The sequence below is a fragment of the Schistocerca serialis genome, chromosome 10 (assembly GCF_023864345.2).
Source record: "Schistocerca serialis cubense isolate TAMUIC-IGC-003099 chromosome 10, iqSchSeri2.2, whole genome shotgun sequence".
In the NCBI taxonomy this organism is placed as follows: domain Eukaryota; kingdom Metazoa; phylum Arthropoda; class Insecta; order Orthoptera; family Acrididae; genus Schistocerca; species Schistocerca serialis.
This window is the reverse complement of record NC_064647.1, coordinates 13,841,627-13,858,557: the sequence shown is the minus strand read 5'-3', so window position 1 is coordinate 13,858,557 and position 16,931 is coordinate 13,841,627.

Sequence of the window (16,931 nt, the reverse complement as noted above, 5' to 3'; positions counted from 1 at the left end):
TTTCATCGTCAATAAGAAGGTCAGAGGGATACAGTAAAACTGAAGTGAAGCATCGGAATCTATAACTAGTGTCACAGGAATGGTTTAAAACATAGACAGTAAGAAGAGTCAGTTTTCTTGTACTTAAGTCGACATTGTGCCTTTTGTATTTAATTGCGATGCAATTTCTGAGTTTCACCGTCAATAAGAAGGTCAGAGGCATACAGTAAACCTGAGGTGAAGCATCGGAATCTATAACTAGTGTCACCGGAATGGTTCAAAACATAGACAGTAAGATGAGTCACTTTTCTTGCACTTAAGTCGGCATTGTGCCTTTTCTATTTAATTCCGATGCAAATTCTGTGTTTCATCGTCAATAAGAAGGTCAGAGGCATACAGTAAACGTGAGGTGAAGCATCGGAATCTATAACTAGTGTCACAGGAATGTTTCAAAACATAGACAGTAAGAAGAGTCAGTTTTCTTGTACTTAAGTCGGCATTGTGCCTTTTGCATTTAATACCGATCTAATTTCTGTGTTTCATCGTCAATAAGAAGGTCAGAGGGATACAAAGAACCTGAAGTGAAGCATCGGAATCTATAACTAGTGTCACAGGAATGGTTCAAAACATAGACAGTAAGAAGAGTCAGTTTTCTTGTACTTAAGTCGGCATTGTGCCTTTTGTATTCAATTCCGATGCAATATCTGAGTTTCATCGTCAATACGAAGGTCAGAGGGATACAGTAAACCTGAAGTGAAGCATCGAAATTTGTAACTAGTGTCACAGGAATGGTTCAAAACGTAGACATTTAGAAGAGTCAGTTTTCTTGTACTTAAGTAGGCATTGTGCCTTTTGTATTTAATTGCGATGCCATTTCTGTGTTTCACCGTCAATAAGAAGGTCAGAGGAATACAGTAAACCTGAAGTGAAGCACCGGAATCCATAACTAGTGTCACATGAATGGTTCAAAACATAGACAGTAAGAGGAGTCAGTTTTCTTGTACTTAAGTCAGCATTGAGCCTTTTGTATTTCATTCCGATGCAATATCTGTGTTTCATCGGCAATAAGAAGGTCAGAGGTATACGGTAAACCTGAAGTGAAGCATTGGAATCTAGAACTAGTGTCACAGGTATGGTTCAAAGCATAGACAGTAAGATGAGTCAGTTTTCTTGTACTTAAGTCGGCATTGTGCCTTTTGTATTTAATTCCGATGCAATTTCTGTGTTTCATCGTCAATAAGAAGGTCAGAGGGATACAGTAAACCTAAAGTGAAGCATCGGAATCTATAAGTAGTGTCACAGGAATGGTTCAAAACATAGACACTAAGAAGAGTCAGTTTTATTGTACTGAAGTCGGCATTGTGCCTTTTGTATTTAATTCCGATGCAATTTCTATGTTTCAACGTCAATAAGAAGGTCAGAGGGATACAGTAAACCGGAAGTGAAGCATCGGAATCTATAAGTAGTGTCACAGGAATGGTTCAAAACATATACATTAAGTAGAGTCAGTTTTCTTGTACTTAAGTCGGCATTGTGCATTTTGTATTTAATTCCGATACAATTTCTGAGTTTCATCGTCAATAAGAAGGTCAGACGGATACAGTAAACCTGAAGTGAAGCATTGGAATCTATAACTAGTGTCACAGGAATAGTTCAAATCATAGACAGTAAGAAGAGTCAGTTTTCTTGTACTTAAGTCGGCATTGTGCCTTTTGTATTTCATTCCGATGCAATTTCTGTCTTTAATCGTCAATAAGAAGGTCAGAGGGATACAGAAAACCTGAAGTGAAGCATCGGAATCTATAACTAGTGTCACAGGAATGGTTCAAAACATAGACAGTAAGAAGAGTCAGTTTTCTTGTACTTAAGTCGGCATTGTGCCTTTTGTATTTAATTGCGATGCAATTTCTGAGTTTCACCGTCAATAAGAAGGTCAGACGGATACAGTAAACCTGAAGTGAAGCATCGGAATCTATAACTAGTGTCACAGGAATGGTTCAAAACATAGACAGTAAGATGAGTCAGTTTTCTTGCACTGAAGTCGGCATTGTGCCTCTTCTATTTAATTCCGATGCAAATTCTGTGTTTCATCGTCAATAAAAAGGTCAGAGGCATACAGTAAACGTGAGGTGAAGCATCGGAATCTATAACTAGTGTCACAGGAATGTTTCAAAACATAGACAGTAAGAAGAGTCAGTTTTCTTGTACTTAAGTCGGCATTGTGCCTTTTGCATTTAATTCCGATCTAATTTCTGTGTTTCGTCGTCAATAAGAAGGTCAGAGGGATGCAAAGAACCTGAAGTGAAGCATCGGAATCTATAACTAGTGTCACAGGAATGGTTCAAAACATAGACAGTAAGAAGAGTCAGGTTTCTTGTACTTAAGTCGGCATTGTGCCTTTTGTATTTAATTCCGATGCTATATGTGTGTTTCATCGTCAATTCGAAGGTCAGAGGGATACAGTAAACCTGAAGTGAAGCATCGAAATCTGTAACTAGTGTCACAGGAATGGTTCAAAACATAGACATTTAGAAGAGTCAGTTTTATTGTACTTACGTCGGCATTGTGCCTTTTGTATTTGATTGCGATGCAATTTCTGTGTTTCACCGTCAATAAGAAGGTCAGAGGGATACAGTAAACCTGAAGTGAAGCATCGGAATCCATAACTAGTGTCACATGAATGGTTCAAAACATAGACAGTAAGAGGAGTCAGTTTTCTTTTACTTAAGTCAGCATTGAGCCTTCTGTATTTCATTCCGATTCAATTTCTGTGTTTCATCGGCAATAAGAAGGTCAGAGGTATACGGTAAACCTGAAGTGAAGCATCGGAATCTATAACTAGTGTCACAGGTATGGTTCAAAGCATAGACAGTAAGAGGAGTCAGTTTTCTTGTACTTAAGTCAGCATTGAGCCTTTTGTATTTCATTCCTATGCAATTTCTGTGTTTCATCGGCAATAAGAAGGTCAGAGGTATATGGTAAACCTGAAGTGAAGCATCGGAATCTATAACTAGTGTCACAGGAATGGTTCAAAACATAGACAGTGAGATGAGTCCGTTTTCTTGTACTTAAGTCGGCATTGTGCCTTTTCTATTTAATTCCGATGCAATTTCTGTGTTTCATCGTCATTAAGAAGGTCAGAAGGATACAGTAAACCTGAAGTGTAGCATCGGAATCTATAACTAGTGTCACAGGAATGGTTCAAAACATAGACACTAAGAAGAGTCAGTTTTATTGTACTGAAGTCGGCATTGTGCCTTTTGTACTTAATTCCGTTGCAATTTCTGTGTTTCATCGTCAATAAGAAGGTCAGAGGGATACAGTAAACCGGAAGTGAAGCATCGGAATCTATAAGTAGTGTCACAGGAATGGTTCAAAACATATACAGTAAGTAGGGTCAGTTTTCTTGTACTTAAATCGGCATTGTGCATTTTGTATTTAATTCCAATACAATTTCTGAGTTTCATCGTCAATAAGAAGGTCAGAGGGATACAGTAAACCTGAAGTGAAGCATTGGAATCTATAACTAGTGTCACAGGAATAGTTCAAAACATAGACAGTAAGAAGAGTCAGTTTTCTTGTACTTAAGTCGGCATTGTGCCTTTTGTATTTTATTGCGATGCAATTTCTGTGTTTCACCGTCAATAAGAAGGACAGAGGGATACAGTAAACCTGAACTGAAGCATCGGAATCTATAACTAGTGTCACTGGAATGGTTCAAAACATAGACAGTAAGAAGAGTCAGTTTTCTTGTACTTAAGTCGGCATTGTGCCTTTTGTATTTAATTCCGATGCAAATTTTGTGTTTCATCGTCAATAAGAAGGTCAGAGGCATACAGTAAACGTGAGGTGAAGCATCGGAATCTATAACTAGTGTCACAGGAATGGTTCAAAACATAGACAGTAAGAAGAGTCAGTTTTCTTGTACTTAAGTCGCCATTGTGCCTTTTGTATTTAATTCCGATATAATTTCTGTGTTTCATCGTCAATAAGAAGGTCTGAGGGATACAAAGAACCTGAAGTGAAGCATCGGATTCTATAACTAGTGTCACAGGAATGGTTCAAAACATAGACAGTAAGAAGAGTCAGTTTTCTTGTACTTAAGTCGGCATTGTGCCCTTTATATTTAATTCCGATGCAATATCTGTGTTTCATCGTCATTACGAAGGTCAGAAGGATACAGTAAACCTGAAGTGTAGCATCGGAATCTATAACTAGTGTCACAGGAATGGTTCAAAACATAGACACTAAGAAGAGTCCGTTTTATTGTACTGAAGTCGGCATTGTGCCTTTTGTATTTAATTCCGATGCAATTTCTGTGTTTCATCGTCAATAAGAAGGTCAGAGGGATACAGTAAACCGGAAGTGAAGCATCGGAATCTATAAGTAGTGTCACAGGAATGGTTCAAAACATATACAGTAAGTAGCGTCAGTTTTCTTGTACTTAAATCGGCATTGTGCATTTTGTATTTAATTCCGATACAATTTTTGAGTTTCATCGTCAATAAGAAGGTCAGAGGGATACAGTAAACCTGAAGTGAAGCATTGGAATCTATAACTAGTGTCACAGGAATAGTTCAAAACATAGACAGTAAGAAGAGTCAGTTTTCTTGTACTTAAGTCGGCATTGTGCCTTTTGTATTTCATTCCGATGCAATTTCTGTCTTTAATCGTCAATAACAAGGTCAGAGGGATACAGAAAACCTGAAGTGGAGCATCGGAATCTATAACTAGTGTCACAGGAATGGTTCAAAACATAGACAGTAAGAAGAGTCAGTTTTCTTGTACTTAAGTCGGCATTGTGCCTTTTGTATTTAATTCCGATGCAATATCTGTGTTTCATCCTCAATACGAAGGTCAGAGGGATACAGTAAACCCGAAGTGAAGCATCGAAATCTGTAACTAGTGTCACAGGAATGGTTCAAAACATAGACAGTAAGAAGAGTCAGTTTTCTTGTACTTAAGTCGGCATTGTGCCTTTTGTATTTAATTGCGATGCAATATCTGTGTTTCACCGTCAATAAGAAGGTCAGAGGGATACAGTAAACCTGAAGTGAAGCATCCAAATCTGTAACTAGTGTCACAGGAATGGTTCAAAACATAGACATTTAGAAGAGTCAGTTTTATTGTACTTAAGTCGGCATTGTGCCTTTTCTATTTACTTGCGATGCAATTTCTGTGTTTCACCGTCAATAAGAAGGTCAGAGGGATACAGTAAACCTGAAGTGAAGCATCGGAATCCATAACTAGTGTCACATGAATGGTTCAAAACATAGACAGTAAGAGGAGTCAGTTTTCTTGTACTTAAGTCAGCATTGAGCCTTCTGTATTTCATTCCGATTCAATTTCTGTGTTTCATCGGCAATAAGAAGGTCAGAGGTATACGGTAAACCTGAAGTGAAGCATCGGAATCTATAACTAGTGTCACAGGTATGGTTCAAAGCATAGACAGTAAGAGGAGTCAGTTTTCTTGTACTTAAGTCAGCATTGAGCCTTTTGTATTTCATTCCGATGCAATTTCTGTGTTTCATCGGCAATAAGAAGGTCAGAGGTATATGGTAAACCTGAAGTGAAGCATCGGAATCTATAACTAGTGTCACAGGAATGGTTCAAAACATAGACAGTAAGATGAGTCCGTTTTCTTGTACTTAAGACGGCATTGTGCCTTTTCTATTTAATTCCGATGCAATTTCTGTGTTTCATCGTCATTAAGAAGGTCAGAAGGATACAGTAAACCTGAAGTGTAGCATCGGAATCTATAACTAGTGTCACAGGAATGGTTCAAAACATAGACACTAAGAAGAGTCAGTTTTATTGTACTGAAGTCGGCATTGTGCCTTTTGTATTTAATTCCGATGCAATTTCTGTGTTTCATCGTCAATAAGAAGGTCAGAGGGATACAGTAAACCGGAAGTGAAGCATCGGAATCTATAAGTAGTGTCACAGGAATGGTTCAAAACATATACAGTAAGTAGAGTCAGTTTTCTTGTACTTACATCGGCATTGTGCATTTTGTATTTAATTCCAATACAATTTCTGAGTTTCATCGTCAATGAGAAGGTCAGAGGCATACAGTAAACGTGAGGTGAAGCATCGGAATCTATAACTAGTGTCACAGGAATGGTTCAAATCATAGACAGTAAGAAGAGTCAGTTTTCTTGTACTTAAGTCGCCATTGTGCCTTTTGTATTTAATTCCGATATAATTTCTGTGTTTCATCGTCAATAAGAAGGTCTGAGGGATACAAAGAACCTGAAGTGAAGCATCGGATTCTATAACTAGTGTCACAGGAATGGTTCAAAACATAGACAGTAAGAAGAGTCAGTTTTCTTGTACTTGAGTCGGCATTGTGCCCTTTGTATTTAATTCCGATGCAATATCTGTGTTTCATCGTCATTAAGAAGGTCAGAAGGATACAGTAAACCTGAAGTGTAGCATCGGAATCTATAACTAGTGTCACAGGAATGGTTCAAAACATAGACACTAAGAAGAGTCAGTTTTATTGTACTGAAGTCGGCATTGTGCCTTTTGTATTTCATTTCGATGCAATTTCTGTCTTTAATCGTCAATAAGAAGGTCAGAGGGATACAGAAAACCTGAAGTGGAGCATCGGAATCTATAACTAGTGTCACAGGAATGGTTCAAAACATAGACAGTAAGAAGAGTCAGTTTTCTTGTACTTAAGTCGGCATTGAGCCTTTTGTATTTAATTCCGACGCAATATCTGTGTTTCATCGTCAACACGAAGGTCAGAGGGATACAGTAAACCCGAAGTGAAGCATCGAAATCTGTAACTAGTGTCACAGGAATGGTTCAAAACATAGACAGTAAGAAGAGTCAGTTTTCTTGTACTTAAGTCGGCATTGTGCCTTTTGTATTTAATTGCGATGCAATTTCTGTGTTTCACCGTCAATAAGAAGGTCAGAGGGATACAGTAAACCTGAACTGAAGCATCGGAATCTATAACTAGTGTCACTGGAATGGTTCAAAACATAGACAGTAAGAAGAGTCAGTTTTCTTGTACTTAAGTCGGCATTGTGCCTTTTGTATTTAATTCCGATGCAAATTTTGTGTTTCATCGTCAATAAGAAGGTCAGAGGCATACAGTAAACGTGAGGTGAAGCATCGGAATCTATAACTAGTGTCACAGGAATGGTTCAAAACATAGACAGTAAGAAGAGTCAGTTTTCTTGTACTTAAGTCGCCATTGTGCCTTTTGTATTTAATTCCGATATAATTTCTGTGTTTCATCGTCAATAAGAAGGTCTGAGGGATACAAAGAACCTGAAGTGAAGCATCGGATTCTATAACTAGTGTCACAGGAATGGTTCAAAACATAGACAGTAAGAAGAGTCAGTTTTCTTGTACTTAAGTCGGCATTGTGCCCTTTGTATTTAATTCCGATGCAATATCTGTGTTTCATCGTCAATAAGAAGGTCAGAGGGATACAGTAAACCTGAAGTGAAGCATCGAAATCTGTAACTAGTGTCACAGGAATGGTTCAAATCATAGACAGTAAGAAGAGTCAGTTTTCCTGTACTTAAGTCAGCATTGAGCCTTTTGTATTTCATTCCGATGCAATTTCTGTGTTTCATCGGCAATAAGAAGGTCAGAGGTATACGGTAAACCTGAAGTGAAGCATCGGAATCTATAACTAGTGTCACAGGTATGGTTCAAAGCATAGACAGTAAGATGAGTCAGTTTTCTTGTACTTAAGTCGGCATTGTGCCTTTTCTATTTAATTCCGATGCAATTTCTGTGTTTCATCGTCAATAAGAAAGTGAGAGGGATACAGTAAACCTAAAGTGAAGCATCGGAATCTATAACTAGTGTCACAGGAATGGTTCAAAGCATAGACAGTAAGATGAGTCTGTTTTCTTGTACTTAAGACGGCATTGTGCATTTTGTATTTAATTCCGATACAATTTCTGAGTTTCCTCGTCAATAAGAAGGTCAGAGGGATACAGTAAACCTGAAGTGAAGCATTGGATTCTATAACTAGTGTCACAGGAATGGTTCAAAACATAGACAGTAAGAAGAGTCAGTTTTCTTGTACTTAAGTCGGCATTGTACCTTTTGTATTTCATTCCGAAGCAATCTCTGTGTTTCATCGTCAATAAGAAGGTCCCAGGGATAAAGTAAATCTGAAGTGAAGCATCGGAATCTATAACTAGTGTCACAGGAATGGTTAAAACATAGACAGTAGGAAGAGTCAGTCTTCTTGTACTTATGTTGGCATTGTGCATTTGTATTTCATTCCGAATTAATTTCTGTGTTTCATCGTCAATAAGAAGGTCAGTGGGATACAGTAAACCTGAAGTAAAGCATCGGAATCTATAAGGAGTGTGACATGAATGGTTCCAAACATAGACAGTAAGAAGAGTCAGTTTTCTTGTACTTAAGTCGGCATTGTGCTTTTGTATCTAATTCCGATGCAATTTCTGTGTTTCATCGACAATAAGAATGGCAGAGGGATGCAGTAAACCTGAAGTGAAGCATCGGAATCTATAACTAGTGTCACAGGAATGGTTCAAAACATAGGCAGTAAGAAGAGTCAGTGTTCTTGTACTTAAGTCGGCACTGTGCCTTTTGTAATTAATTCCGATGCAAATTCTGTGTTTCATCGTCAATAAGAAGATCAGAGGCATACAGTTAACCCGAAGTGAAGCATCGAAATCTGTAACTAGTGTCACAGGAATGGTTCAAAACATAGACAGTAAGAAGAGTCAGTTCTCTTGTACTTAAGTCGGCATTGTGCCTTTTGTATTTAATTCCGATGCAATTTCTGTGTTTCATCGTCATTAAGAAGGTCAGAGGGATACAGTAAACCTGAAGTGTAGCATCGGAATCTACAACTAGTGTCACAGGAATGGTTCAAAACATAGAAAGTAACAAGAGTCAGTTTTCTTGTACTTAAGTCGGCATTGTGCCTCTTGTATTTAATTCCGAGGCAATTTCTGTGTATCATCGCCAATAAGAAGGTCAGAGCTATACAGTAAACCTAAAGTGAAGCATCGGAATCTATAACTAGTGTCACAGGAATGGTTCAAAACATAGACAGTAATATGAGTCTGTTTTCTTGTACTTAAGTCGGCATTGTGCCTTTTGTATTTAATTCCGATGCAATTTCTGTGTTTCATCGTCAATAAGAAGGTCAGAGGCATACAGTAAACCTAAAGTGAAGCATCGGAATCTATAACTAGTGTCACAGGAATGGTTCAAAACATAGACAGTAAGATGAGTCTGTTTTCTTGTACTGAAGGTGGCATTGGGCATTTCTATATAATTCCGATGCAATATCTGTGTTTCATCGTCAATACGAAGGTCAGAGGCATACAGTAAACCTGAAGTGAAGCATCAAAATCTGTAACTAGTGTCACAGGAATGGTTCAAATCATAGACAGTAAGAAGAGTCAGTTTTCCTGTACTTAAGTCAGCATTGAGCCTTTTGTATTTCATTCCGATGCAATTTCTGTGTTTCATCGTCAATAAGAAGGTCAGAGGGATACAGTAAACCGGAAGTGATGCATCGGAATCTATAAGTAGTGTCACAGGAATGGTTCAAAACATATACAGTAAGAAGAGTCAGTTTTCTTGTACTTAAGTCGGCATTGTGCCTTTTGTATTTAATTCCGATGCAATATCTGTGTTTCATCCTCAATACGAAGGTCAGAGGGATACAGTAAACCCGAAGTGAAGCATCGAAATCTGTAACTACTGTCACAGGAATGGTTCAAAACATAGACAGTAAGAAGAGTCAGTTTTCTTGTACTTAAGTCGGCATTGTGCCTTTTGTATTTAATTGCGATGCAATTTCTGTGTTTCACCGTCAATAAGAAGGTCAGAGGGATACAGTAAACCTGAAGTGAAGCATCGAAATCTGTAACTAGTGTCACAGGAATGGTTAAAAACATAGACATTTAGAAGAGTCAGTTTTATTGTACTTAAGTCGGCAATGTGCCTTTTCTGTTTCATTGCGATGCAATTTCTGTGTTTCACCGTCAATAAGAAGGTCAGAGGGATACAGTAAACCTGAAGTGAAGCATCGGAATCCATAACTAGTGTCACATGAATGGTTCAAAACATAGACAGTAAGAGGAGTCAGTTTTCTTGTACTTAAGTCAGCATTGAGCCTTCTGTATTTCATTCCGATTCAATTTCTGTGTTTCATCGGCAATAAGAAGGTCAGAGGTATACGGTAAACCTGAAGTGAAGCATCGGAATCTATAACTAGTGTCACAGGTATGGTCCAAAGCATAGACAGTAAGAGGAGTCAGTTTTCTTGTACTTAAGTCAGCATTGAGCCTTTTGTATTTAATTCCGATGCAATTTCTGTGTTTCATCGTCATTAAGAAGGTCAGAAGGATACAGTAAACCTGAAGTGTAGCATCGGAATCTATAACTAGTGTCACAGGAATGGTTCAAAACATAGACACTAAGAAGAGTCAGTTTTATTGTACTGAAGTCGGCATTGTGCCTTTTGTATTTAATTCCGATGCAATTTCTGTGTTTCATCGTCAATAAGAAGGTCAGTGGGATACAGTAAACCGGAAGTGAAGCATCGGAATCTATAAGTAGTGTCACAGGAATGGTTCAAAACATATACAGTAAGTAGAGTCAGTTTTCTTGTACTTAAATCGGCATTGTGCATTTTGTATTTAATTCCGATACAATTTCTGAGTTTCATCGTCAATAAGAAGGTCAGAGGCATACAGTAAACGTGAGGTGAAGCATCGGAATCTATAACTAGTGTCACAGGAATGGTTCAAACATAGACAGTAAGAAGAGTCAGTTTTCTTGTACTTAAGTCGCCATTGTGCCTTTTGTATTTAATTCCGATATAATTTCTGTGTTTCATCGTCAATAAGAAGGTCTGAGGGATACAAAGAACCTGAAGTGAAGCATCGGATTCTATAACTAGTGTCACAGGAATGGTTCAAAACATAGACAGTAAGAAGAGTCAGTTTTCTTGTACTTAAGTCGGCATTGTGCCCTTTGTATTTAATTCCGATGCAATATCTGTGTTTCATCGTCATTAAGAAGGTCAGAAGGATACAGTAAACCTGAAGTGTAGCATCGGAATCTATAACTAGTGTCACAGGAATGGTTCAAAACATAGACACTAAGAAGAGTTAGTTTTATTGTACTGAAGTCGGCATTGTGCCTTTTGTATTTAATTCCGATGCAATTTCTGTGTTTCATCGTCAATAAGAAGGTCAGAGGGATACAGTAAACCGGAAGTGAAGCATCGGAATCTATAAGTAGTGTCACAGGAAAGGTTCAAAACATATACAGTAAGTAGAGTCAGTTTTCTTGTACTTAAATCGGCATTGTGCATTTTGTATTTAATTCCGATACAATTTCTGAGTTTCATCGTCAATAAGAAGGTCAGAGGGATACAGTAAACCTGAAGTGAAGCATTGGAATCTATAACTACTGTCACAGGAATAGTTCAAAACATAGACAGTAAGAGGAGTCAGTTTTCTTGTACTTAAGTCGGCATTGTGCCTTTTGTATTTCATTCCGATGCAATTTCTGTCTTTAATCGTCAATAAGAAGGTCAGAGGGATACAGAAAACCTGAAGTGGAGCATCGGAATCTATAACTAGTGTCACAGGAATGGTTCAAAACATAGACAGTAAGAAGAGTAGGTTTTCATGTACTTAAGTCGGCATTGTGCCTTTTGTATTTAATTCCGATGCAATATCTGTGTTTCATCGTCAATACGAAGGTCAGAGGGATACAGTAAACCCGAAGTGAAGCATCGAAATCTGTAACTAGTGTCACAGGAATGGTTCAAAGCATAGACAGTAAGAAGAGTCAGTTTTCTTGTACTTAAGTCGGCATTGTGCCTTTTGTATTTATTTGCGATGCTATTTCTGTGTTTCACCGTAAATAAGAAGGTCAGAGGGATACAGTAAACCTGAACTGAAGCATCGGAATCTATAACTAGTGTCACTGGAATGGTTCAAAACATAGACAGTAAGAAGAGTCAGTTTTCTTGTACTTAAGTCGGCATTGTGCCTTTTGTATTTAATTCCGATGCAAATTTTGTCTTTCATCGTCAATAAGAAGGTCAGAGGCATACAGTATACGTGAGGTGAAGCATCGGAATCTATAACTAGTGTCACAGGAATGGTTCAAAACATAGACAGTAAGAAGAGTCAGTTTTCTTGTACTTAAGTCGCCATTGTGCCTTTTGTATTTAATTCCGATATAATTTCTGTGTTTCATCGTCAATAAGAAAGTCAGAGGGATACAGTAAACCTGAAGTGAAGCATTGGAATCTATAACTAGTGTCACAGGAATAGTTCAAAACATAGACAGTAAGAAGAGTCAGTTTTCTTGTACTTAAGTCGGCATTGTGCCTTTTGTATTTCATTCCGATGCAATTTCTGTCTTTAATCGTCAATAAGAAGGTCAGAGGGATACAGAAAACCTGACGTGGAGCATCGGAATCTATAACTAGTGTCACAGGAATGGTTCAAAACATAGACAGTAAGAAGAGTCAGTTTTCTTGTACTTAAGTTGGCATTGAGCCTTTTGTATTTAATTCCGACGCAATATCTGTGTTTCATCGTCAACACGAAGGTCAGAGGGATACAGTAAACCCGAAGTGAAGCATCGAAATCTGTAACTAGTGTCACAGGAATGGTTCAAAACATAGACAGTAAGAAGAGTCAGTTTTCTTGTACTTAAGTCGGCATTGTGCCTTTTGTATTTAATTGCGATGCAATTTCTGTGTTTCACCGTCAATAAGAAGGTCAGAGGGATACAGTAAACCTGAACTGAAGCATCGGAATCTATAACTAGTGTCACTGGAATGGTTCAAAACATAGACAGTAAGAAGAGTCAGTTTTCTTGTACTTAAGTCGGCATTGTGCCTTTTGTATTTAATTCCGATGCAAATTTTGTGTTTCATCGTCAGTAAGAAGGTCAGAGGCATACAGTAAACGTGAGGTGAAGCATCGGAAACTATAACTAGTGTCACAGGAATGGTTCAAAACATAGACAGTAAGAAGAGTCAGTTTTCTTGTACTTAAGTCGCCATTGTGCCTTTTGTATTTAATTCCGATATAATTTCTGTGTTTCATCGTCAATAAGAAGGTCTGAGGGATACAAAGAACCTGAAGTGAAGCATCGGATTCTATAACTAGTGTCACAGGAATGGTTCAAAACATAGACAGTAAGAAGAGTCAGTTTTCTTGTACTTAAGTCGGCATTGTGCCCTTTGTATTTAATTCCGATGCAATATCTGTGTTTCATCGTCAATAAGAAGGTCAGAGGGATACAGTAAACCTGAAGTGAAGCATCGAAATCTGTAACTAGTGTCACAGGAATGGTTCAAATCATAGACAGTAAGAAGAGTCAGTTTTCCTGTACTTAAGTCAGCATTGAGCCTTTTGTATTTCATTCCGATGCAATTTCTGTGTTTCATCGGCAATAAGAAGGTCAGAGGTATACGGTAAACCTGAAGTGAAGCATCGGAATCTATAACTAGTGTCACAGGTATGGTTCAAAGCATAGACAGTAAGATGAGTCAGTTTTCTTGTACTTAAGTCGGCATTGTGCCTTTTCTATTTAATTCCGATGCAATTTCTGTGTTTCATCGTCAATAAGAAAGTGAGAGGGATACAGTAAACCTAAAGTGAAGCATCGGAATCTATAACTAGTGTCACAGGAATGGTTCAAAGCATAGACAGTAAGATGAGTCTGTTTTCTTGTACTTAAGACGGCATTGTGCATTTTGTATTTAATTCCGATACAATTTCTGAGTTTCCTCGTCAATAAGAAGGTCAGAGGGATACAGTAAACCTGAAGTGAAGCATTGGATTCTATAACTAGTGTCACAGGTATGGTTCAAAACATAGACGGTAAGAAGAGTCAGTTTTCTTGTACTTAAGTCGGCATTGTACCTTTTGTATTTCATTCCGAAACAATCTCTGTGTTTCATCGTCAATAAGAAGGTCCCAGGGATAAAGTAAATCTGAAGTGAAGCATCGGAATCTATAACTAGTGTCACAGGAATGGTTAAAACATAGACAGTAGGAAGAGTCAGTCTTCTTGTACTTATGTTGGCATTGTGCATTTGTATTTAATTCCGAATTAATTTCTGTGTTTCATCGTCAATAAGAAGGTCAGTGGGATACAGTAAACCTGAAGTAAAGCATCGGAATCTATAAGGAGTGTGACATGAATGGTTCCAAACATAGACAGTAAGAAGAGTCAGTTTTCTTGTACTTAAGTCGGCATTGTGCTTTTGTATCTAATTCCGATGCAATTTCTGTGTTTCATCGACAATAAGAATGGCAGAGGGATGCAGTAAACCTGAAGTGAAGCATCGGAATCTATAACTAGTGTCACAGGAATGGTTCAAAACATAGGCAGTAAGAAGAGTCAGTGTTCTTGTACTTAAGTCGGCACTGTGCCTTTTGTAATTAATTCCGATGTAAATTCTGTGTTTCATCGTCAATAAGAAGATCAGAGGCATACAGTTAACCCGAAGTGAAGCATCGAAATCTGTAACTAGTGTCACAGGAATGGTTCAAAACATAGACAGTAAGAAGAGTCAGTTCTCTTGTACTTAAGTCGGCATTGTGCCTTTTGTATTTAATTCCGATGCAATTTCTGTGTTTCATCGTCATTAAGAAGGTCAGAGGGATACAGTAAACCTGAAGTGTAGCATCGGAATCTACAACTAGTGTCACAGGAATGGTTCAAAACATAGAAAGTAACAAGAGTCAGTTTTCTTGTACTTAAGTCGGCATTGTGCCTCTTGTATTTAATTCCGAGGCAATTTCTGTGTATCATCGCCAATAAGAAGGTCAGAGCTATACAGTAAACCTAAAGTGAAGCATCGGAATCTATAACTAGTGTCACAGGAATGGTTCAAAACATAGACAGTAATATGAGTCTGTTTTCTTGTACTTAAGTCGGCATTGTGCCTTTTGTATTTAAGTCCGATGCAATTTCTGTGTTTCATCGTCAATAAGAAGGTCAGAGGGATACAGTAAACCTAAAGTGAAGCATCGGAATCTATAACTAGTGTCACAGGAATGGTTCAAAACATAGACAGTAAGATGAGTCTGTTTTCTAGTACTGAAGGTGGCATTGGGCATTTCTATTTAATTCCGATGCAATATCTTTGTTTCATCGTCAATAAGAAGGTCAGAGGGATACAGTAAACCTGAAGTGAAGCATCAAAATCTGTAACTAGTGTCACAGGAATGGTTCAAATCATAGACAGTAAGAAGAGTCAGTTTTCCTGTACTTAAGTCAGCATTGAGCCTTTTGTATTTCATTCCGATGCAATTTCTGTGTTTCATCGTCAATAAGAAGGTCAGAGGGATACAGTAAACCGGAAGTGAAGCATCGGAATCTATAAGTAGTGTCACAGGAATGGTTCAAAACATATACAGTAAGAAGAGTCAGTTTTCTTGTACTTAAGTCGGCATTTTGCCTTTTGTATTTAATTCCGATGCAATATCTGTGTTTCATCCTCAATACGAAGGTCAGAGGGATACAGTAAACCCGAAGTGAAGCATCGAAATCTGTAACTACTGTCACAGGAATGGTTCAAAACATAGACAGTAAGAAGAGTCAGTTTTCTTGTACTTAAGTCGGCATTGTGCCTTTTGTATTTAATTGCGATGCAATTTCTGTGTTTCACCGTCAATAAGAAGGTCAGAGGGATACAGTAAACCTGAAGTGAAGCATCGAAATCTGTAACTAGTGTCACAGGAATGGTTAAAAACATAGACATTTAGAAGAGTCAGTTTTATTGTACATAAGTCGGCATTGTGCCTTTTCTGTTTCATTGCGATGCAATTTCTGTGTTTCACCGTCAATAAGAAGGTCAGAGGGATACAGTAAACCTGAAGTGAAGCATCGGAATCCATAACTAGTGTCACATGAATGGTTCAAAACATAGACAGTAAGAGGAGTCAGTTTTCTTGTACTTAAGTCAGCATTGAGCCTTCTGTATTTCATTCCGATTCAATTTCTGTGTTTCATCGGCAATAAGAAGGTCAGAGGTATACGGTAAACCTGAAGTGAAGCATCGGAATCTATAACTAGTGTCACAGGTATGGTCCAAAGCATAGACAGTAAGAGGAGTCAGTTTTCTTGTACTTAAGTCAGCATTGAGCCTTTTGTATTTAATTCCGATGCAATTTCTGTGTTTCATCGTCATTAAGAAGGTCAGAAGGATACAGTAAACCTGAAGTGTAGCATCGGAATCTATAACTAGTGTCACAGGAATGGTTCAAAACATAGACACTAAGAAGAGTCAGTTTTATTGTACTGAAGTCGGCATTGTGCCTTTTGTATTTAATTCCGATGCAATTTCTGTGTTTCATCGTCAATAAGAAGGTCAGTGGGATACAGTAAACCGGAAGTGAAGCATCGGAATCTATAAGTAGTGTCACAGGAATGGTTCAAAACATATACAGTAAGTAGAGTCAGTTTTCTTGTACTTAAATCGGCATTGTGCATTTTGTATTTAATTCCGATACAATTTCTGAGTTTCATCGTCAATAAGAAGGTCAGAGGCATACAGTAAACGTGAGGTGAAGCATCGGAATCTATAACTAGTGTCACAGGAATGGTTCAAAACATAGACAGTAAGAAGAGTCAGTTTTCTTGTACTTAAGTCGCCATTGTGCCTTTTGTATTTAATTCCGATATAATTTCTGTGTTTCATCGTCAATAAGAAGGTCTGAGGGATACAAAGAACCTGAAGTGAAGCATCGGATTCTATAACTAGTGTCACAGGAATGGTCCAAAACATAGACAGTAAGAAGAGTCAGTTTTCTTGTACTTAAGTCGGCATTGTGCCCTTTGTATTTAATTCCGATGCAATATCTGTGTTTCATCGTCATTAAGAAGGTCAGAAGGATACAGTAAACCTTAAGTGTAGCATCGGAATCTATAACTAGTGTCACAGGAATGGT